This window comes from Plutella xylostella, chromosome 3, assembly GCF_932276165.1.
Source record: "Plutella xylostella chromosome 3, ilPluXylo3.1, whole genome shotgun sequence".
In the NCBI taxonomy this organism is placed as follows: Eukaryota; Metazoa; Arthropoda; class Insecta; order Lepidoptera; family Plutellidae; genus Plutella; species Plutella xylostella.
Window position 1 is genome coordinate 9348509 of NC_063983.1, and position 8527 is coordinate 9357035.

General features: G+C 40.4%; 1 long non-coding RNA gene across 1 annotated transcript; it reads left to right on the forward strand.

Moving 5' to 3' along the window:
- Positions 1–1454: 1454 nt before the first annotated feature.
- Positions 1455–3998, forward strand: LOC119691372. Its single transcript, XR_005253906.2, has 3 exons — positions 1455–1882; positions 2163–2304; positions 2387–3998. It is a non-coding gene; the product is annotated as an uncharacterized LOC119691372 (long non-coding RNA).
- The last annotated feature ends 4529 nt before the right edge of the window (positions 3999–8527 follow it).

The following is an 8527-nucleotide window of genomic DNA, read 5'->3' on the forward strand; positions in this document are numbered from 1 at the left end:
GATGGCGGGCGCCGGCACGCAGACCATGTCCCCGCCGCCGACGACCCCAACATCCCCGCGCTCAAGAAGAGCTGCGTCACCATCACTGGACAGATCAAGGGTGTTTATGCGGCGCGGCAGCAGCTCGTGGTAAGTGTTTTATCGCGATTAGCTTTAAATACGGCGTTTTCAGCAATATAAAAGAAAAGCAATATAAGTATAAAACCAGCAATATAAAAGAAAACATAACAAATATTCTTCACCACCAGGAAATCATCACAGATCCGTGTAGAATTGCCAATGCCTTCAATGATTTTTTCATTGATGAACCGCAATTAAATACATCTCAATCTATTCATGAAAACTACAAACTTGACAGTAGGCCAAATACCTTCTTTATGGCACCTAACTTACCCACTGACATACTTAAAATAATAAAAAACTTGAATAACACGAATAGCGTAGGTTATGATGACATATCTACCTCAGCAATTAAAGTAGTAGCCGAAGCCATATCATTTCCACTGAGTCATATTATCAACTTAAGCATAACAGAAGGAGCTTTCCCAACTAAATTGAAAACTACGATTATAAAACCTATACACAAAAAAGAAAATAAAGAGTTGATGAAGTATTATCGCCCAATAGCACTAATAAGTATATTCTCAAAGATTTTTGAAAAATCCTACTACAACTCACTTTATAAATACCTAGAAAAGTTCAATATCTTAGTTAAAGAGCAAACCGGTTTCCGTAAGAACGTATCTATAAATATGGCTTTCTATAAATTTTTACAAAAAACCCTCTACAACATGGACAAGAAAAAGACCACTTGCGCCGTTTTAATGGACATGAAAAAGGCGTTCGATTTGGTTGATCATAGAATTCTTCTGAATAAACTTGAGGCTTACGGAATACGAGGTAATACTTTGAAACTGCTAGAATCTTATCTAAGCGGCAGAAACCAACTGGTGGAAGTAACACAAATTGATTTGCAAACAAAGCATGAAATAAAGTACCAGTCTAAACTAAGAACTATTAATCGCGGGGTGCCTCAAGGTAGTACATTGGGCCCACTTTTGTTTCTGCTCTATATCAACGATTTTCCCTCCTGCGTAAAATATCCAATGGTCCTCTTTGCCGACGATAGCACTCTCATAGTAGAAGGCAACGATTCAAAAAAATACGAGAGAGATATAAATGAATCTCTACAAAAGATTAGTGAATGGCTGGAAAAAAATTCCCTTATTTTAAGCGCAGAAAAAACTAAATTGATGCATTTTTATCAAAGAATAATACCATCCCCAGTAAATGTTACCTGCTTGGGAGTACCAATAGAAAGAAAGAAAGAAAGAAAGAAAGAAAAACTTTATTTGGCTTAGACAGCAATATTAATTTACAAAGAAAGATGGAATGAAATATAAATATAGGTACTTAATCTAATCAATCTAAATATATATAAGTATATAAATCTAATAATGAGAAAAAAAAATATATAAGTATTGGTGATAGGCAATAAATAATATGCTGTCGTCGTCAAAACGGTGTCCACTCAGCTACTGCAGCGCCTTTGGTTGGTTTAAAGGACACTGCGCTGGTTTTCAGTGGAAGCCTTATAGTGACGCACTACGCGTAGGTAGTTAATAAAAATCAAACGAAAACACGGGGGAAACAAAAACAAAGTGAAGTGCGCGAGCGACGACATGGCGGAGCGCGTTCGCCCTGAAATCTACTTTCAGGCAGGAGCGGCACACATAGCCGGCCACACGTGTCGCGCGCGCACCGAGACAAATAATAAGAACGTGATAATAACACTAATTAACATCAATATAAAGTGAACAGAAACACGACACATTATAATAACATAAAGAAACAATAATGATAAATAACATTAAGAATTACGGTAAGTGCCTACTTATCAATACCATGTAGTTATGTAATATGTATAGGTTACTAAGCCATTGAACTGGTAGTGTGTTTTGTGTTATTTGTAGTGAGAAATAATAATGGTATGTGAAAGTTATCAAAAACATGTTGTGTGATAAATACGTGTATGTATACATAGATAATTATAACTCATATGTATTATACATAAATAAATAATAACTAGGTACATATATATTCATAAGTACTAAAATTTTAGAATAGTGTTGTTAACTATAATTCACTACTTTATTGTTCAGGTTCCAAGGACTAAAATGAAATGTCAAAGCGTGTAGAAGAATATTATGAACGATGAACGTGTGTGTGTAGCAGACAATAATGGGAATGGGCCTGCAACCATGCAAACGAAATCCTACCTTGCGCATCGTGGATAAAATTCAAGTGAGTGAAATTATGGTTGTGCCTTTTGAACTGCTAGTAAATAATTTTTATAACGCTTTCTAAATGTGTAAATTGTTTTCAGACCACGTATAGGGGGTGGGAGATTATTGAAGATGTCGCTGGCAAGATACTTAAAGCTATGCCGATACATGGCTGATTTGTGCTTGGGGGTGAGCATCAGATACGTGGAGGCCCTCGTGTTGATGGTGTGGTGTTGGCGCGCCCAGTTCAGCTTATCATACAGATAATCTGGCGACTGATGCTTCACGACGCCAAAGAGGAGAGTAGCCAGGTGCAACTTCCATCTCGCCGCAATCTTCAGCAGGTTTGACCTATTTAGAAAGGGTGTAACATGAGTGCGCGGGGGAATGTTGAAGCAGAACCGAGCGCAGGCATTCTGCACCCTTTGAACCAACCTTTCTGTTTTACGCAGTAAGCACGGTCCATATACAGTGTCGGCATAGTTCAATTTAGATAGTACCAGTGATTCGCACAACTGTATACGGAGGGCTTCATCGATGTACGGTCTTATGTTATACAGAAGTTTAAGTCTGTAAAAACAATTTGTAACCATGTTTATAACATGTTTCTCGAAACGTAGGTTACTGTCAAACACAAGACCCAGGTTGCGCGCTTCTGTAACCCTTTCAATAACCGTCCCATTTAGTATAATGTTAGGGTTTTCTGCTAGGGTATCTTTGACCTGCTTTTTGGTACCAATTATCATATACATAGATTTGTTCGGGTTAAGGTGAAGGGAGTTATTATTAGACCAGGTTGTAATCCGCTCTAAGTCCTCATTAATGAGCTTACATGTTAGCTCTGTCTCGTGTGGGGGGCATGACAAGTATATTTGTAGGTCATCTGCGTAGACATGAAAACTACAGTTTTTCACCTCCAAAGCGATGTCACAGGCGTACAGTATAAATAGTAGAGGTCCTAGGATAGATCCTTGTGGCACACCCCTGGTCACTGAATAGTTCGCTGATAAAATAGTTGTACCATTAGATTTTCTCAACTTGACAATCTGGGATCTTCGATCTAGGTAACTAAAGAACCATCTCACCGTGCTGGGGTCAAAACCATAATATGTCAATTTTGCCAGCAGTAGCGGGACACTGATCGTGTCAAAAGCGCGGGAAAAGTCGAGTAGTGTCAGTATGGTGGATTTACCCTTATCTTGGGATGCGAGAATGTTATCTACCACGTCTAAGAGTGCTGTCGTTGTACTTCTACCCTTGCGGAATCCGGATTGCACTGATGGAAGGATCTTGTTTTGTTCGAGATAATTGGACATTTGGTGGTGTACTACTTTTTCTAGTATCTTAGATAGGGTAGATAGTAGGCTAATTGGTCGGAGATCCTTAAAGTCCGTTGGGTCTGACTTTTTAGGAATAGGGTTTACTAATGCAATTTTCCACTGATCGGGGAAAATTGATGAAGTTATGGATTGATTAATGATGAAAGTAAGGATGTCTAATGTGCGTGGAAGTGTGAGGATTAGCATATCCAGTGATATTCCATCATATCCTAGCGCATTTGATTTAAATTTTTTAATTAACCCGCTGACTACTTCTTCAGTTATGGTTTGTAGTTTGAAGTTATGTTGATTGTGTTTATTGCTTTCATAGTAAATAATATTAGATAAATTTAGACTGTTATTACCGGGAAGATTTAAAAAGTGTTGATTAATTTCGTCGGGGTTAGTGAAATGTTCTGGGAGTACTGTATTTTTATGGCTCCGCATAACTGTTTTTTTAAGATTATTCCATAGAGTGGATGAATTTTTAATATTATTATTAATGTTGGACTGATAGTAAGCTCGTTTTTCATTGAGAATAGCGGCTGTAACTAAACTTTTCAAGTCCTTATAGTGTTTTTTGTTTGAATCTGAGCCTGCGACGCGAAACTTTTTATACGCTGCATCTCTCAAGCTCATCATATACTTAACGTTGTCAGTAATCCAGGGGTAGCTGAAAGTTTTTATCCGTACAGTTCGCTCAGGAGCGTGGAGATCGAATAACTTGATCAAGCAGTCAGTGAATACGGCAACCATTTCATTTACATCTTGTAATGTTTTAATATCTTCCCAGCGAATCGAATTTAGGTCACTATTAAATTGGTCCATTGAAATATTTTTTAAAGGCCGGTATGTTATCCATTTCGGAGTAGGCTTGGGTTTTTTAATATTGAGGTCTACAGTTATAAATGCATGTTTTCCCAGTGTGGGTATACGCTCAACGTTTAGTCGTCTGACCTCGGTATCCGCGCACACAACATCTATCAGTGTCTCGCTACTATCGGTGAAGTGCGTAGGTTCAGTGACCAATTGGGCTAGGCCTACACTATTCACAAAGTCGCAGAGTTGCCGCACTTTGCTCTCATTCATACTGGTACCTAATAGGTTAATGTTAAAATCCCCTAGCAATATGGTTTTATCGTAGTCTACAAACGAAGTTACAGAATCTGTCAGGGCGTCAAAAAAAGAGTTGCAATCTTGCCACGGAGGTCGGTAAGCGGTACCAATTAACAATTTGATTGTGTTGACGGTACAACTCAACCACATTTGCTCAATACCTGTCGCGGTGGGGTGGGTACGGAATCGTGCCTTTATACCAGTTTTTATATAAAAACCTACCCCTCCCCCTCGCTCCCGTTGTCCTCGAGGACGTGGCGTGTGATGCAGCCTGTAGCCCGGTATGACCGGGGCACGGTCGTCCTGCCCCTCACGGAGCCAGGTTTCATTAATGGCCATGATGTCCACGTCATAGCGGAGCACAGTGGCAATAAGCTCGTCATGACCGGTGCCTAGCGAGCCCGCGTTAAAAAGACCAATGCAAAGTGATTTTGTTTTAATTGTCATTGCTAATAAAAAGTTGGGACCGCTGGTAAAGAATATGTGTAATTAAACTTGGCATGTTAGGTATTGACCAGTTGTGACAGTGTGGGCAAACATTGCAGATACTCACAGTACTATGGGTAGCTATGTGCGGTATATAAAAAGTTTTATATGTTGTGTTGTTTATTCCTATAATGTTATGGTGTATCTGTATAATATATTTATAAAGGTAATTTGTGTGACGCGTACAGTAGGAGTACTTCTTGTTACTACCTGAGTGTAATAGTATATAAAATGTGTAATAATTGTAATTGTATATGCTTTTGTAGTAATTTAGCGAGTTGGAGTATGTGTATAAGTTAGACAGTAAACAAATTATAAAATACATGTATTTGAAAATTAAATACCAGCAGTAACCGGTCCATAAGTAATCACAAAACACAGAGAAAACAGTTATAATACAGTGAGTTGTATATTTAGTAAGTAGCCTAGTTGTAATATTAAAGAGTAGACAGTTCATAAATGAATCCCTATAGTTAGCGTGCATAAAAACAAATGCAAAGTAATTTTTATGTATTAACGTTTGCCGAAAGTATTTTTTATTTAGATTGTACACCAAACACACGAGAAATATCGTCAAAAGTGCGAATCCACTGGCGGGGAGTGTCCTGGCCTTTACGCGCGTATATACGACCTTTTTTGGTCCAGGTGTATTTCCAGGACTGACTTCTTCCTGCCTCCCGGACTTGACGAAATAAATTCCGGTTTAATTTGGTCAGTCGCTCGTTGACATAGAAGGGGCGCGGCGCGGAGGACTGGCCGAGGTCGGCCGATGTGGCCCCGCGGCGGACGCGCGCAGCTGCAGTGAGCTGATCCTTGAGCGCGCGTCGCGTGAGCCGCACCACTAGCGGCCGCGGCCGGCCCGCCCCCGCGCCCGCGCCCTCCCCGCTGTCGCCCGGCGCCCGGCTCCACCTGTTCCTCGCACCAACACGCTCCGCGCTCACCACGTCTGACTCGTGCAGGTCAACCCCGAGCTTAGATGCCACTGACAGTATCAGGTGCATGGGGTTCTCCCCGTTCTCCTCCGGAAGATTTGTCACCTCCACATCGTTTTCAAGCAGGTCCTGGTCTTTCTCATTGAGCTCCAGTCGCAATTCTGCTATGACAGCCTCGAGCCGCGAGCCCGTCCCCTCCGTGAGCCGCTGCTCCAGCAAATCCACTCGCGAGTCCAGTTTGTTGAGACGCTGATCTGTTGCAGTGAAGGAGTTTTTCATCTCCATCATTTCACTGCGGAACATCTGGATCTCCTGTCGGACCGCTGTCAGCTCCTGGCGGAAGAGCCGCATCTCGAGCCCGAGTTCCACCTTGAACTCCTCGGTGGTGTCGTTCGCCGTGGAATTGAGCCGGTCCTCAGCCACGACCAGCTCGGGCACCTCCGGGCTGCTCGCCACTGCCCGTGTGAGGGGGGAGGCGGGGATGGTCTCCGCGGCTGCCGGCGCCGGGGCGCACGCAGGGCACAGCCAGGTGTCAGGGCGCGCATCTTGATCACCCCCCTTTAGGCAGTACGGGTGATAGACAGTAACGCATTTGGAGCATTTGGCGCATTTAGTCACATCGCCCCGCGGTATGTGTTTGCTACAGCCTCCGCATTTAGTCATTGCGTAGGTACAACAATTTTTTTGCGCGCACGGCAGACAGACAGACCTAGCTACACTTAATAATCGTGTTGCGCTAGACGGCACTACAAAATTGCGTTTTCTGACGAAACCCTGATGGCACTGTCAACTATTTGTGATTATTTTACTAATTGCGCATGCAGGGTACACAAACTGTTAGGACAACATTCGTTTTCGGTATACACCCACAAATAATGATTGTAATGATATATTCACTGATCACTTTTTGCAAAGATATCCTAGTAATACGCCACTATGCACTAAGATAGCACTTGATGTAAACAATTGTCACTTGATTATTTGTTTATTAAACTTTTTATGACTTGATAACGTTGTTTTGATTTTTATGACTCGATCTAAACAAGCGGGCACCTTATCGCGAACACGTCAGTGACGTCAACAATAGAAACCACAAATGTTGCACGTTTCCTTGGTTTGATGATTGATAGCAATTTAACATGGAGGGCTCATATAGAGCATGTCTGTAAAAGACTAAGTCGGTCTGCCTATGCTCTTCGGAAACTAACACAAGTAGTTGATATAAGTACAGTTATCATTGCCTACCACGGATATGTAGCTTCCATAATTCGCTATGGCATTATATTCTGGGGAAACTCTACAAACAAAGACATTTGTTTTAAAGCTCAAAAAAAATGCCTCAGATCGATGTTTAGACTCAAACAAACTGATTCTTGTAAACCATATTTTATTAAGTACAAACTTTTAACTCTACCATGTCTATTTATTCTTGAAATGACAATGTTTATTAAATCAAATCCAAACTTTAACCTTTTTAAAACTATGACATGTGTGAATAATAGGCAAGGTCGCGATAGGGATAGGTTATACACGGAGCCATCTAACACCACCTTGCTACGAAAGAGCTTCATCTGTCTAGGACCTAAGATATATAATAAGTTGCCAGAGTCTATAAGAAAACTTGAAATAACTAAATTTAAAACTACACTGACATCAATCCTTCAAATTAAATGTTATTATTCAATTCAACAATACCTCAATGACCAGACATCTTTTTATCTTGACTAGCCTATTATTTTGTTTTTTTTTTTTAATTGAATACTATTTTATGAACCTTTGACTTGTGTGATATTTTATCTTTTATTATTTTTTTAAAATTATTGTGATTTTTTGTATATTTTTTTCTAATATTTGTCAATTTATAAATTTCTTGTAAATAAATTTGTACGCCATAAGTATGGCAAAACATAGAGAAACTAACAATTTATATTTAAGACCATTGTATTACTAACCTATGTTTACAAATAAATACTTTGACTTTGACTTTGACTTTGACTTTCACTGGTGAATGGCGCATTAAACGATTTTATCGTCGTCGATAACACACCTGTGTAGCTGATGCGCTTTCCTCTAGTCAAAGCGCCTTTTATTTATGGCGAATCCTGTAACGCGCTTTCATCTAATCACAGAGCCATATTTATGGTGATTATAGTCATGTTTATCTACGTCGATAGCGAACCCGTGTTGGGGTAGCTGCTTTGAGTCGTTTAGTTCGCGTTCCTCCTATTACAGCGCCGTATTTATGGCGAATTGCGATACAGTGACATTTATCTAGGTCAATAACGAACCCGTGTTTGTGGCAGCTGCTTTGGGTAGTTAAGTGCGCGTTCCTCCAATCATAGCACCGTATTTATGGCGATAACGAATACGTGTAGCGGAAGCTAGTAAC